Below are 14,397 nucleotides of genomic sequence, written 5' to 3'. Positions count from 1 at the left end.
TTTCGTGTAATATGTCTCGTCGCCGTGGGATAGAGAAAACGTAATTTCGGTTTCTTTGTATGTCTTGACATGTGAAGAGATTGACAATAAAGCTGACTTTGACTTTTTGACTTTTGTGGCCGTAGCATCCCCGGAACGAATCTGGGTCATGGCGTATTTAAATTACCTTGCTGAATTTGTCCGTTGTTCACTGTTAGACGCAGAGACCACTGCTCCAGCAGAAGAAGCCGAAACCCTACAAACAGCAACCACAGAATCATCTCAACCACTAGACCGGACCCAGACCGACCCTCTATCGCCTACAGCCGCCGGTACGGAGACCAACCATGCTCAGCAGCTCCCACATGCTTCAGACCCCCCCACCTCTCCAACTCCAGAAACCCATCACCCCCCCCTCCTCTCATCCACCCCCCACACCTCACCCTACACACCCCCAGAACCCCACCCCCCTTCTCTAATCCACCCCCCACTTCCCACCCTCCTCCATATCCCTTTCTCCCTCCCCCCCTCCACTGCCCTTCTCATCACACATGAATGAGAGGATTGAACGGGCAAACATCAATATAGCCAGCCCCCATCGATGCTCCACCCAGGATCCCCAAACCGACCTGAACGAACCCAGCCCCCATCGATGCTCCACCCAGGCTCAACCCCTCCCCATAAGCAAACTGAACAGCTCTCTACACATACCCCCTTTCCCTCACCTAACTCCCCCCATACGTCCCCCCTTGTCCCATTACTCCCCGCAAGCCAGAGTTCTAAAGAAAATTCCTCACCCAAAAACAGCAAGAACAAGGTCACACAGCAACATACTCCAGAAGCTATCACAACGCTGATCACTCCTAGAATAAACAACCCTATCATCCTAGTTTGTTCCGTCCCTGGATCAAACCTGATACCCATCCGTCAGAAACAGCTCCAGAAATCAAAACACTCCACCAGAACCAAAACAATTCGAGCGGCCCTGCTCAATATTAGATCATTAGTCAATAAATCACTTCTCATCAATGACCTCATTACGAGTAATGAATTAGATATCATGTTTCTTACAGAGACCTGGCTTGATCTAGATAACAGAGAATATATCCTTAATGAATCAACTCCACCTAATTCCAACTGCATTGACGCCCTCAGAATCGGAAAGAAAGGGGGAGGCGTTTTCCTAATCTATTCTGATTTGTTTCAATGTAAACGGACGTCATTTAGAGATTGTCTTTCGTTTGAGTATCTAGCAGTTGTAATGAAGTCTTCTCCCCCTGTCCTACTTATGGTTGTATACAGACCCCCAGGTTATGCTAATAACTTCTTCGTCGAATTCTCTGAACTCCTCGCTATAATCTCCTTGGAACATGACTGTATATCAATAGTAGGTGACTTTAATATTCACATAGACAAACTCAATGATAATAACATCAAAGAACTAAACGACCTCCTTGACACCTTCGACCTATCCCAGCATATCTCTGGACCTACACACAACAGAGGCCATACACTAGATTTATTCATAACCAGAGGTCTTGAGTCATCTTTCCTCTCAGCAGTCGATATTGCCTTATCTGATCACTTCTGCATCTTTATCGAAATGAAGGTCACCCCTATAGCTCTCAGTCAACCACAAACCATTAAAAAGCGGCACTTTAATCAGGCCACTAGTACACTATTTATGGAGGCCTTCTCGCAGGCCCCTACCCTTCCATCAGAATCTGTCAATGACCTCCTAGAAAGCACCATGGACATACTCTCTCTCTGTAAAAGATAAAAAAGAGAGTCTAGAAAAGCAGAACGCAAATGGCGGAAAACTAAACTTCACATTCATCATGATACTCTGTGGTGGCGTCCGCCATTTTTTATGGGGTGGTCTGCTGGAGCAGCGGCATCACTGCAGCGGAGAGGAAGAGGCTGGACAAGGTGGTGAAGAAAGCCGGCGCTGTCCTGGGCTGCAGTCTGGACCGGGTGGAGGTGGTGGGGGAGAGGAGGATGGTGGCTAAGCTGTCCTCCATCATGGACAATGTCTTCCACCCCCTTCATGAGACTGTCAGAGCCCTGGAGAGCTCCATCAGCGACCGGCTTCGTCACCCACGATGCACCACCGAGAGGCATCGCAGGTCCTTCCTCCCTGCTGCCATCAGACTGTACAACCAGGCCGACCATCGTAGCTAACGGACAAAATAACATGCAATAACGTGCAATAACCATATGTGCAATCACACTATGTGCAATATCTGTCTACCTCACACTCTTTTACCTGCTTTCTTTGCACTTTTTTTGCACTATTTTTTTATCTAATATTTTTTTTTATCTCCACTGTATATTGTGTATTGTGTATTTTGTATACACTGTCCATATTTTTTTTAATTATATATACTTTCTACTTCTTAAAATCTTTTACCCCCTTCCCCGCATGCGTGTGTGTGTGTATATGTTACGTGTACTGCTGCTAACATAGGAGTTTCCCCATTGAGGGAATAATAAAGGATTATCTTATCTTATCTTATCTTATCTTATTTACAAAGACAGCCTTAAATCCTATAACCAAGAACTAAAAAAACCCAGACAATCTTTCTTTGCTGACATAATCAACAAAATCACAAATGACGCTCGTACTCTCTTTGCCACCATTAACAGGCTAACAAACGCCCCCCCTCCAATTGCCCCTGATTTCCTATCCACTGTCAAATGCAATGGATTTGCAACCTTCTTCAAGGATAAAATTAAAAACATCAGATTAGCCATCAGTAAAAGGACCTATGGCACCAATGCAACAACTGAAAAGGTGCCTAGTAAACATGACCCAATTTAATATCATTGACCAAAAACAACTAGAAGAAACAGTGCAAAGCCTTAAATCCTCAACATGCTGCCTTGACACCTTGCCAACAAGCTTTCTAAAAAAATGTCCACAAATGCCTTGCCCCAGACCTACTGCAGATAATAAACACCTCTACTTACAGGCATCTTTCCACGATCTTTGAAAACTGCTGTTGTGAAGCCCCTATTAAAGGAGCCTAATCTTGACCACTCCATAATCAGCAATTTCAGACCAGTATCAAATCTTCCTGTTTCAAGCAAAATACTCGAAAGAACTGTCTATCAACAACTCTGTGCCTTCCTATCCTCCAATAACATACTAGATCCCTTCCAATCCGGTTTCCGACCCCATCACAGCACCGAAACTGCGCTTCTCAGAGTTATCAATGACATCCGAATGAACACGGATTCAGGTAAAATCTCAATTCTAGTGTCACTAGACCAGGGGTGGGCAAACTTTTTGACTCGCGGGCCGAACTGGGTTCTAAATTTGGACCGGTGGGCCGAACCAGGAGCAGATGGACGTAGGCTTTGTGTGAGCGGCAAGCGACCTGCGACCTGCAAAGGTCATTGCATAAAAGATTTTGGCCTTTAGTAGGTAGTAAAGCATGGATATTCCAAACAAGTTTTTTGAAAACAAATGCATTTATTAACAGCATTAAAAAAATAAAAAAAATTCACAAAAAAACCTGCTATCAGTGATTCTCATAAAATACGACACTGTTATTATGAATAACAGAATAACGTCACGTCGCGTACGTCGGGCCAAATTGGCGACTCTTTTAAACGCTCGGCACTGTGTTCACCTTGCTTTTCCTTGGGGGACTCATTTTAATGGAAAGATTCCAGGGGAAGGTTTGTGGCTGGCTTTAGCGCAAAACTGCATCTGAAAGCTCAGCGCGCGAATTACAAGAATGCTGTCGTCAAAGCCCACGCTCTAAATTCGGGACTGATACGAATAGAGCGAGAGTGCGCCATGTCCGTACTACTGAGTACGTACACGCACTTGTGAGTGTGCACCGAGCTTTCTGACACGGCTTCTGGTAGTAAATGCGCATGCGAGCGCTTCGCCATCTACTGGGGAAACGCAGTCATTGCAGGCAAAATGACCCAAAAAAAAAAAGTATAATAATACAATTTGTTCAGGGTTGGCGGGCCGGATTAAACGGTCCCGTGGGCTGGATGTGGCCCGCGGGCCGTAGTTTGCCCACCCCTGCACTAGACCTTAGTGCTGCGTTCAATACGGTTGACCATGAAATTCTATTAGACAGACTGGAAAACTGGGTGGGTCTTTCCGGCAAGGTTCTTGACTGGTTCAGATCCTATCTGCAAGACAGGAACTACTTTATCTCTATCGGCAATTTCATCTCTGACCTGACCAATATGACATGTGGGGTACCCCAAGGCTCAATCCTAAATCCGGTCCTATTCAATCTCTACATGCTACCAATTGGCCCAATACTCCAAAAAACAACATAGCCTACCACAGCTACGCAGATGACACACAACTTTACATAGCCCTCTCATCGGATGACTATACCCCTATAAATACACTATACCAAACCATTGAGCAAATAAATGACTGGATGTGCCAGAATTTCCTCCAACTAAACAAGGACAAAACAGAGATAATTGTCTTTGGCGCTAAAGCAGAAAGGCTCAAAGTCACTGCTCAATTAAAATCCCTAGCCCTTAAACAAAAGGAACAAGTACAAATTCTTGGCATTATTATTGAAAATGTGCCTTCTTCCAGCTAAAAAAAATAGCAAGGCTCAGAGGCTATACATCAAAACAAGATCTTGAAAAAATAATTCATGCCTTCATATCTAGCAGATTGGACTACGGGAACAGCCTCTTCGAAGGCCTACCAAAGAAAGCTATGAAACAACTACAGCTCATTCAAAATGCTGCTGCTCGAGTTCTAACAAGAACCAAGAAAGCAGAACACATTTCACCAATACTCAAGTCTCTACACTGGCTACCAGTATGCCATAGAATAGATTTTAAGATTCTGCTAATAGTTTATAAATCTCTAAATGGGCCAGGGCCAAAATACCTCTCTGAACTGCTCCAACACTATGAACCTTCTAGATCACTTAGGTCATCGGGAACAGGCCTGCTAATTGTTCCCAGGTACAAAACAAAACATGGTGAAGCTGCTTTTTGCCATTATGCCCCCCATAGCTGGAATAAACTCCCAGAGGACATTAGATCTGCCCCTACTGTTAGGGTTTGCAGAATATCTTTATCGTATGATTATGTTGTAATGTAACCTGTAATAATTTAACTAGCTTGTCCTGTCTAGACAAAAGTAGTTGACCAAAGTGCTAAGATCTTTTCAACTGATTGACTAGACGCAGAGGAAGCAATCAAAGTTGCTTTGTTTACAGAAAGTCGTAAAAGGCCCCCTGCTATGCTTTGATCAGCAGGGGAGCGGCTTCACCCCCTCCTGTGTGTTCCCACACCCCCACTTTCAACCCCACTCTTTTTCTCTCAATAAATATGCACCTGAAAAGGCCTGAGTCAGACCTCCATTCGACCATCGCTGTAACCACAGCTATGAATGGACTCTCCGCCTGCAGATGTTTAAAATTACTTACTTGACTCCTGTGTGGTTCTTGCAAATTAAGTTAGAGTGAGCACCACCCTAACACCTACCCTACCCATCTTTAAATCTAAACTTCATCTAAATAAAACTTCAAACTTTTTTATTCTCTTTTGCTTTCTAGCTGCTTCTAAAGCAATGATGTTGTTTTTGTTTCTGTTTGTTTATTATAATCTAAAATGTTCTTAAATGTTCTTAAATGAATTTATGCCAGGCTCTGACCTGATGTGATTCTGTTCTATAATCTATCAATGACGTTGTAATCTATTTTTTTTAAATGAATTTATGTACCGTATTTTGCGCCCTATTAGGCGCACCGGGGTATAAGGCGTACCTTCAATTAACGGCCCATTTTAAAACTTTGTCCATATATAAGGCGCACCGAACTATAAGGCGCATAAAATAGAAGCTTTACTGCAACAAACTGAGGTTGACTAGGGTTGCGGTATGCACCCACTAGCCAATAACCAATGAGCCCTCTGTAAACAATCGCGTTTCTCAAACGATCTCCTATAAAATTATTGGAACTGACTAAAGTTCGATCTAACGCATTGGTACTACTTACATATGTTTCCCTTCCATATCGATCCGTAGATCGTAACCGGCTCAGTGGCATAGTGGTAGAGTGTCCGCCCTGAGACCGGAAGGTTGTGGGTTCAAACCCTGGCCGGGTCATACCAAAGACTATAAAAATGGGACCCATTGCCTCCCTGCTTGGCACTCAGCATTAAGGGTTGGAATTGGGGGGTTAGATCACCAACTGATTCCCGAGCGCGGCACCGCTGCTGCTCACTGCTCCCCTCTCCCCCAGGGGATGGATTAAAATCACACGGGGATGGGTTAAATGCAGAGGTCAAATTTCACCACACCCAGGTGTGTGTGTGACGATCATTGGGACTTTAATCTTTTAATCTTTTAGATTTACTCGAAACATTAACAGAGCAGCCTATTTTGACATGAAGTAGCCTCACGCGTATAGCAGCTATCATTATAGCATTAGCCATCCGCAATTTCCTATGAGCCTCAGCTCGCAATCTCCCATGAGCCTCAGCAAAGTGTAAACAATTGCGTTTCTCAAACGATCTCCTATAAAATGATCAGAACTGACTAAAGTTCGATCTAACGCATTGGTACTACTTACCTATGTTTCCCTTCCATATTGATCCGTAGATTTACTCAAAACATGAACAGAGCAGCCTATTTTGACATGAAATAGCCTCGCGCGTATAGCAGCTATCGTTATAGCATTAGCCATTCGCAATTTCCTATGAGCCTCAGCTCGCAATCTCCCATGAGCCTCAGTAAAGTGTAAACAATCGCGTTTCTCAAACGATCTCCTATAAAATGATCAGAACTGACTAAAGTTCGATCTAACGCATTGGTACTACTTACCTATGTTTCCCCTCCATATCGATCCGTAGATTTACTCGAAACATGAACAGAGCAGCCTATTTTGACATGAAATAGCCTCGCGGGCACAACAGCTATTCGGTGACGGCCCCTGACTACAGTTACCGTAATGTTGGGAAGCGATGCGACCTTGTAATTTACTAGTCGTACTAAAACGTACTAAAACATTGTGGCAGAGCACTGTGTACAACCAGTATGGATCAACAAATTCATCACTTGATCCATATATAAGGCGCACCGGACTATAAGGCGCACTGTCGACTTTTGATAAAAATTTAGGTTTTTAGGTGCACCTTATAGGGCGGAAAATACAATAAATGCTATGCATTGCTTCACCTGCTTTCAATAATTTGTTTTGTAAAGCACTTTGAATTGCCTCTGTGTATGAAATGTGCTATATAAATAAATTTGACTTTGACTTTGTTACCAAACAGCCTTCTGTTGAACACAAGCTTCCAGACATTACGTCCAACTACGTTTCAACATCAACTTTATTTCATAAAGTTCTTCCTAATTCATCTTGGCGAAACTCCCTTAGGCGTTCCCATTTTTTTTTTTAGGCCTGGCAGCGGTAGACACACAATTATGACTCTGAAAGGACACGTCCAAACCGGCTATGATATCAGAATAATCACTGAAATGCAGTCCTCAGGTCCATGTCATATTCGCTACCAATCGGAATGTAACGAAACTGTTTCTACCCAGTCACGAACTGGGGACTTTTCGCGTGTTAGGCAAACGTGATAATCACTACACTATGGAAACATCTGCTAGAGTGGTGCACCTTACTTACTGGACCAAAGGTGAGGGCTGCTGGGCACCAAGCGCACCCGAACCATCACTATTTGAGATCTTTACGGTTACTCCATCATTTATTCACGTTTGGTGAAACCTCCCCAAATCCCCACTCAAACATGCAAAGCATACGATTCGACATGAAAGCAAATCCATTTGTATCATGTAAGGACTTTTGACTTGTGATCTGGTGCTCCCTGTGTGGAGTTTGTAGGTTCTCCGGGTTTTCCTCCCACATCACAAAAACATGCTTGGTCAGCCGATTTAGTAATCCAAACTGCCCATAGGTGTGAGTGCCAGTGTGAATGATTGTTGTCTCTGTGTGCCCTGCGATTGTCTGGCAACCAGTTATAACGTGTCCCCCGCCTACTGTCCGATGACTGCTGGGATAGGCTCCAGCACGCCTGCGACCCCTCGCAGTACCGATAATGGACGGAATGGATGGAATTGAATGCCGATCAGTTTAGGGCCTGACGAGGGAGCAACAGCAATATGCAGATACTCCTATTAGTTTATACAAACATATCAATCAATGTGTAAATAATTTACCCAAACATAGTTGCTCAATCAGAGCACAGACACAGCACACAGAGCTTTGTGACTTTCACTTACACATAGGCAGTGAGCACAGACACGGCACACAGAGCTCAGTTAAGTTCCATGACACATAGTCACAAAACAGTCAGTATATAACAGGACATTCAGGTGATAACAGAACAGACCTTATCCTTCCCTTCCGTTCCCTTCCTAGTTCCTGCTTTTGGTCAGTATAAAGCCTTCTGATTTGAAGTTTGACGTTGTTGTTTCATCTGCTGAAGTGCCTTGTGAACTGACTGCCATTAAAAAAACTAATATCTGTTACAAAAACTGTTACTCCACATTTTTGTTTTCCTTGCTTAACGATGGACACCTTGAACAAAACGCAACAGGCCGTTTTAGCTATACTATTCACGGCCTCGGCTCGGCAAACTGAGGCTCAATTCCCCGACGCGGAGTCTAAAATCAAAAGGATCATAAGACTTGTTTCCAACCAGGGACCTTCAGCGTGTGAGGGAATGTGATAACCACTACACCATGGAAACTGCGCTGACACATAGCCTTTTGAAGAGCCTGGCAAAAGTTAAACAAAAGTGCGAAACCTGGTTTTCACCCAGTCTCAAATCAGGTACCCTTTAGCGAAACGACGCAGCCTGGGCTCGGCAAATCGGGCTTCAATTCCCCGACGTGGAGTTTATTTCTTTGTATGGAAAAATTGCTTTTGCTGGCACAGTTTTGAAAAGCAAATCAAAAAGTTTATAAGTGCCTGCTTTCTTCCTCACTCACTTTTGTTGAACTTTTGCCAGGCTTCTCAAAATGCTTTGGACTTCACAGCAGTTTCCATAGCGTAGTGGTCATCATGTTCTTCTAAGACGCGAAACACCCCCAGTTTGAGGTTTTTAGGTGCACCAGTTTGAGACTGGGTGGAAACAACATTTTCTAAATCTATTTGTCAGTGTTGTCTGCTTTGCAAAGTGTGCCAGGGACACCTCGGCAAACAGGAGCCATATAGTATTTGATAAAGTAATCACATGTTCTCCGAGTTACAATGTCAACTGGTGGAACTTACTTTAGATCTTGGATGGTTTTAAAGCTAATGCTCTTCTGGATTACCGAGTAATCGGTTGAGACCGGCGTAACTGTACGACGGCTTCCTGCTTATCCGGCCGGTGCTGACGGGTCCCTCGCCTTGGCCTCGCAGCCTCGTGCTCGTCGGAACCAACGACTTTCGCCGTGCTAGCCCCGTGGTGTCCATCTGCACGTGCCCAGGACGCTGCTCACACGTTTGCCTGTTTTGTGATGTTTTCACCAATTCACGACCACGGTCCATTGGGCGCCGTTGAATTGGACTGTCCTTACACCTGTTTATGGACCCCATGGAGGCTATTTTGTGTGTTTTGGGGTGTTCTTTGATATTGAGGGGTGCTGGTTGGCCGCTGTTACTTTTTTTCCTTTGCTTTGATGGCTTTTATCTTTCGCACTTACTGGCTTTCTTTGTGGCGCTGTTGTGTGGCAGCCTTATGAGAGCCTATTGAGTTGCGCTCATGCCTTCTGTGTCTTTTGTATACCCGCTCTGTGGTATGGATTCTGATTGGGCCTGAATTTCCCCACCCCCGGGATCAATAAATGTTCAATCAATCAATCAATCAATCAATCAATCAATCAATCAATCAATCAATCAATCAATCAATCAATCAATCAATCATCTTAGTCAATGTTGGCATGGTGTGATTGTGAGCACTCTGAATCTAGCAATCCAAGTTCAAGTCTTGGTGGAACTTCCAATTTGTAGTCATTTACATGAAACAATTGGAAATTCCAATTCAGTACTTTGTGGACAGCCCTATGAGTGTGTCAGCCCTGCCTCCACTACTTCTGTCAATTTCGTAAAATGGGGACCTTAGTTAGTGCATTGTGCTAAGAAAAATTATGCTCCTCCGTCTGTCACTGCCAGGGTTCTATGGTGTAATGGTGAGCACTCTGGACTCTGAATCCAGTGATCTGAGTTCAAGTCTCGGTGGGACCTCAAATAATTTGTCATTTAGCTGGGAAAAATTTGCGAAATGGTGATAGCTTGTGTGCTGCCCCATGAAATTGTATGCTTCCCTTCACCTGAGGGTTCCATGAGCGCTCTACACTCTGAATCCAGTGATCAAAGTTTTAGTCCCGGTTGGACCTCAAATCTTTGGTCATATACATATACGTCGTATGCAAAGGTTTGGGCGCCCCAATCAATTTCAACATTTTCTTTATAAATCCTTGGCTGTTCGCATCAGCAATTTCAGTTAAATATATCATATAGCAGACAGACACAGTGATATTTGAGAAGTGAAATGAAGTTTATTGGAGTTAACGATTTGTCAAGAAGAATGGTCCAATATTCCTTCAACCAAAATCCACACTCTCATTGGAAGCTTTCGGAAGTGTTTAGAGCAGTGGTTCCTTGTTGGAGGTACCGAATCCCACCAGTTTCAGATGCGCAATCACCGAACCCCTCGTTAGTGAAAAAATGTTATATATTTTTTTCAAATTCAAGACATAGATGTTTTTTACTGGCACACAAAATGAGCCGTGCATGAACATCACCTTGTTCAAAGAATAAAACCAACATAATGCATGAATTCACGTCAAATGACATACCAGCAAATCAGTGTGACTTCTGCTGTTGCCTTTACGAGATCAGTTCAGATATGCGTTATCACAAATTGATAAATCAGGTGTGTTCGGACCTCCCCAGTAGAGGCTCTGCTGAACCTCTGAGACCGACTCACCGAACCCCTAGTTTGACCGATTAAAGGTTCAGGACCCCTGGTTTATAGGCTGTTATTTCTGCAAAAGGAGGATCTACTAAATATTGATGTCATTTTTCTCTTGGGGTGCCCAAATGTATGCACCTGCCTACTTTTGTTGAAATAATGATTCCACACTGTCTGCAAATCCTATAAACTTCATTTCACTCAAATATCACTGTTTACCACCGCCGCCATCCACCGTGCTTGGATTCGGGCCATCTGATTGGTTCCTTTCGGTTCGTTTCTTGGTTCGGTTCAAATCCGGGTTATGGCATAATCAAATTACCTTGTTGAATTTGTCTGCTGGTCACTTTTGCTAAACAGCCTTCCTTTGGACAATGACAGTTTTCCACACAAGTTTACAGTCAATACAGTGTTGTAGGGCGAGTGGCGCAATGGTTAACACATGATGGCAGATTTAAGTGATGTTTTATGTATGATGAGAAACAAAATAGCAGACGGAAGAGACCCAAGGTCAATTAACTCAAGCCGTTTCATTGCAATTGATAGCCCATATGACATGCACCTCAGATTAAATGGGGCTAGTTCAGGGGTCGTCAACCCACGGCTCCAGAGCCTCATGCAGCTCTTTAGCACAATCCTAGCTGCTCCCTGTAGCTCTTGCAAAAATGCGTGAAAATGGAAAAAGCTGTTTTTTTTATATATATGTTTTTAGATGGTAATCATGACACAAACATTCTTATTCTGTAGAAAATGTATGTAGTTGTGAATATATTAAAAATACTGAATTTTAGAATGGCGCAAAATTGCGTCATAGCAAGCGACACAGCACAGGCGAGTTGTAAACAAACAGGTGTTTGAGTGACGGGCCATGGATTCTAAAGGCAAAAAGAGAAAGATTGCTGATAAGAACAGAGGGTTTAAGAAAGAATGGACTCAACTATTTGCTTTCATTACCAATGCTGAAGGATTGCCTGAATGTTGGATTTGCAATGAGAAGTTGTCAAATATAACAAAAAGAGCAATTTGGAGTGACATTTTCAGCTAAAGCATGCTAAATTTGCTGCCGATCACCCAGTTGGAACTGAGAGGAAAGGTGCAATTTGAGGAACGAATAAACAGTTTCAAGAAATAGATTGCATCTCCAAACTCTACGACTGCTGCAAGTTTTGTTGCAGCCCGGGAGATAATAAAGCGCGGAAAACCATTCACCGATGGCCGATGAAGGACTCATTCGTTAAAATATCAGTGCCTATTTTCGGACTTCAAAAACAAAACCAAGATCATTCCAAAAATTAAAGACCTGCCTCTCTCAGCAAAATCAGTGAACGAAATGGTAATTCGAATGGCAAACAATATTACCAATCAGCAAATCATGGATTCTGGATTATCGATATGGCTTTCTTCCACCGGGAACGGTCCATGGCCATCTCGTGGTTGATGCCGAGTGCCTTCATGTCGGCTGCCACGGTCGTCTGCCAGGTCTTTTTAGGTCGGCCACTGGGTCTTGTTCCCTCTACGTTATACGACATAACTTTCTTCACCCAGTCGTTCTCGTCCTTCCTCACTACATGTCTACCGCCGCCTCGTGGAAGCCAGGCCTAAAAAAAGATAGGAATGCCTGAGGGAGTTTCACCAAGATGAATTAGGAAAAACTTTATGAAATAAAGTTGATATTAAAATATAGGTGGACGTAATGTCTGGAAGCTTGTGTTTAACAGAAGGCTGTTTGGCAACAGTGAACAACGGACACATTCAGCAAGGTAATCTAATTACGCCATGACCCAGATTCGTTCCGGGGATGCTGTTTTAGGGTCTTTTCCTTAGGATCTTCAGCCAGGACACCCAGGCTGTCAGGGTTTTCCAGATTATCTTGATCGTATGATTATGTTGGCAGACCATGAAAGAATGTTGATGTTAAAATGTTGGTGGAATTATCTAACTGCGCAGATCCGATAATCCCAAAGATTTTGGGTGAGACAAAATTGAAAAAACGTTTTTCTTTGTTGACAGTGTCACTTCTTTTGTGGCTTACCTCTTCTGGGTTTCACATCTAAAGTATCGTATTATATTACCTTGCGGCTTATACCACACCGTACATACGATACCATGTCGCCCATACAACTCATGCATGAGATGTGGTGGCTGAGATATTCAGGCGATGTGTTGCTACCCCATTGTTCTCTCCACTCATCATTTCATATCACATCCTCGCCAGATTTTCATTATCTTCACATCCAAAGTATCTTGGCACAACGTACATAATGTGATGTGTCAACACAAGTTGTCCACGACGAGGTGGCCGAGAGTTCAAGGCGATGGATTGATAATCCGCTGTGCTCTGCACACATGGATTCCCATCCTCGTCGAAGGGTGGTTTTAAATCTGTAATCTGTCTTGTATTTGACTCAACATAGTAATGTTCGTACACTTTGGCGGCTCGGTGGTACACTGGTTAGCACGTCCGCTTCACAGTTTGGAAAGTGCAGGTTTGATTCCACCAACGGCTGTTGCATGTTGTTGATGATGTCTGTTCATGGGTCAGGAAAACTAAGATGTGGAGTAACGGTTGGTTCTTTATTGGCAAGATCTTGGGTTGTTTAATGGCGGTCAATGCAAATGGCACTTCAGCAGATGTAACAACACCCCCCATCTCCAGGTCAGAAGGTTTTATACTGTCCGGAAAAGGTGGGAAAGCTTCACCTGACCATTTGATATCTACGTGTATTGGAGAGTCACTGCCCTGTGTGTGTGTGTGTTTGTTCCATCAGCACAGGGCGTGTGATGCGTCAGTGCAGTAGTGTTGGAGTCGTAGTGCCTGTAGTTTGTGCATGCTGCATGCTGCCTCTGCTTGCCACTTTTCTGCTTTCAGCTACCGCCACCGGCTAGCCCTCTGTTTCCGGGAGTGAAAAGAGGAGCGGAGTGTATAAGCCTCCTCAACCGGTACACAGCCTCTCCATTGCCAAGACTTGCACACGCCTCCTCGTGGCCACACACGGCAACTGGCACCTTGTGGTCCCAGGCTAAGTTGTGCAGGATCTCGGAGCAGCAGTGGGCCCCAGAGATGTGGCATGTAGGCCCACCGGTGTGTGGACACGCCCTACTGCCCATCAACCACTGTGGGTAAACAGCTCCAGCTATAGCTAAATAGTGAAGACCTCAACGGTGGACCAGGCGGAGGATGATGGCTGACCTAAGGGGTGGCGTCACAACAGCTGGGAAGGCGGATGAAGGCTGCAGCAGAAGAGGGTCACCAGTCGTCTTGGTCTCCTTGCCACTGGACCCCGATCTGTCAAGGACAGTGTGGTGACTGTCGGTGCACCAGTCTCCTCACTCTAAACAAAGTCACGCACAGGCGTCTTTTTCAGGGAATCCACCTTACATCCCGGATTAAAGTCCTGTGGCGACCAGTACACCGTGTTCCAAATTATTATGCAAGTGACATTTATCTCAGATTTTCCTAAATAGTCGATGCAAAATGAGTCAGCA

General features: G+C 44.1%; 1 non-coding gene across 1 annotated transcript; it reads left to right on the top strand.

Annotated features, from left to right (window-relative positions):
* Positions 1–10,109: 10,109 nt before the first annotated feature.
* Positions 10,110–10,181, top strand: trnaq-cug (transfer RNA glutamine (anticodon CUG)). Its single transcript has one exon. It is a non-coding gene; the product is annotated as a tRNA-Gln (tRNA).
* Positions 10,182–14,397: the final 4,216 nt, after the last annotated feature.

Source organism: Syngnathus typhle, unplaced genomic scaffold, assembly GCF_033458585.1.
Source record: "Syngnathus typhle isolate RoL2023-S1 ecotype Sweden unplaced genomic scaffold, RoL_Styp_1.0 HiC_scaffold_106, whole genome shotgun sequence".
NCBI lineage: Eukaryota > Metazoa > Chordata > Actinopteri > Syngnathiformes > Syngnathidae > Syngnathus > Syngnathus typhle.
The sequence above is the reverse complement of the archived record's forward strand: the minus strand, read 5'-3'. Positions and strand labels throughout refer to the sequence as shown.